The sequence below is a fragment of the Oryx dammah genome, unplaced genomic scaffold (genome assembly GCF_014754425.2).
Source record: "Oryx dammah isolate SB20612 unplaced genomic scaffold, SCBI_Odam_1.1 HiC_scaffold_8, whole genome shotgun sequence".
NCBI lineage: Eukaryota > Metazoa > Chordata > Mammalia > Artiodactyla > Bovidae > Oryx > Oryx dammah.
The window spans coordinates 53,429,539-53,430,860 of record NW_024070192.1 but is presented as its reverse complement, the minus strand read 5'-3'; the positions used below and the strand labels follow the sequence as shown (position 1 = coordinate 53,430,860).

The 1,322-nt window shown below is 39.8% G+C and overlaps 1 pseudogene; it reads left to right on the top strand.

The window, feature by feature from the left end:
* The first annotated feature begins 259 nt into the window (after positions 1–259).
* Positions 260–492, top strand: LOC120866488 (annotated as a pseudogene).
* The last annotated feature ends 830 nt before the right edge of the window (positions 493–1,322 follow it).

The window sequence follows — 1,322 nt, the reverse complement described above, 5'->3', positions numbered from 1 at the left end:
CAGGCTCCTCTGTCCATGGGATTCTCCAGGCAAGAATACTGGAGTGGGCTGCCATGTGTTTCTCCAAGGGATCTTCCTGACCCAGAGAGTGAACCCAGGTCTCCTGCTTTACAGGCAGACTCTTTACCAGCTGAGCCACAAGGAAAGACTGAAGCCTTGGGTGACAGACACCATGTCTGGACTTACTTTAAAAATATGTCAGCTGTTTCTGGGTGGCACATGAGGTTGGAGGCTGAGAGCTTCCCCTGCCGCCACCAACATGGAGAGTTTGAACCGAGTCTTGTTCTTAGTGCTCAAATGCCCAAACCTGAAGCTGAAGAAGCCGCCCTGGGTGCACATGCCATCTGCCACAATGGGAGGTACACTCTGGTGGTGGTGTCTTACTTCCTCATTACTGGAGGAATGCTTTATGATGTTATTGTTGAACCTCCAAGTGTTGGTTCAGTGACTAATAAACATGGGCATCAGAGACCAGTCACCTTCTTGGCCTAAATGGATAGGGTACCATGGAAGGACTTGCATCCAGCTTCCTGTTTGAGTTTTTTCATGGCTAGTGTCTTCATGAGAATGAAGCTGCTGGGGTATCTAATGGGTTAGTGTCTTTTGAGAAGAAATCAGCAGGTACTGAATTTTCTCCTGTTAATGAAATTTTAAAGGCTGTACCAGTCTTTGGATATGAAATACAGAAAAGGATAAAAAGTAGCAGAAAAGAAACATCTAGTGAAAAAATACGAACCGTATTGAAGCTTGGACTAGAATGTCTTTTTGGTGTCAGAAACAAGCTTATCAGTATTTTTTCCTGCTGGTCTTTACTGACGTACCAATGATGTTAAGTGGCATTTTCTTTTTTTTAAATTTCTTAAAGAAAATGTACTTCATTTCTACAGCTATAATATCGAATAAAGTGATTATTTTTTACAAACCCCTTGACATTTTTTGGAGGTGACTTTTCTGACCTTCAGAAATTAACGTAAAACCAGAAAGTGAAACCCCATAAGCTGAGAACTCTGGACAGCTGATCAGCTTTATCAATGGTGCTTTGCCTTTAAACAGAGTGTGTGACGGTACATCGTTTCAGATATGTACAGAAGACTGTTTCTGGAACAATAAGATATATGAAAAGCGCAGAAATAAATGATTTTTCTAATTAAAAAAATTTTCAAAAAAAATACAGATGAGCAGATATGGCAAAATATTAATGAGTTAAGTCTACATGATGAATATATGGAGGGTCATTGCACTATTTTCTCTACCTTTGTGAGTGTTTCCATAATCAACATTTAAAAATGGAAAAGATCTTGAGTATGTATTTAGTAAGTCTT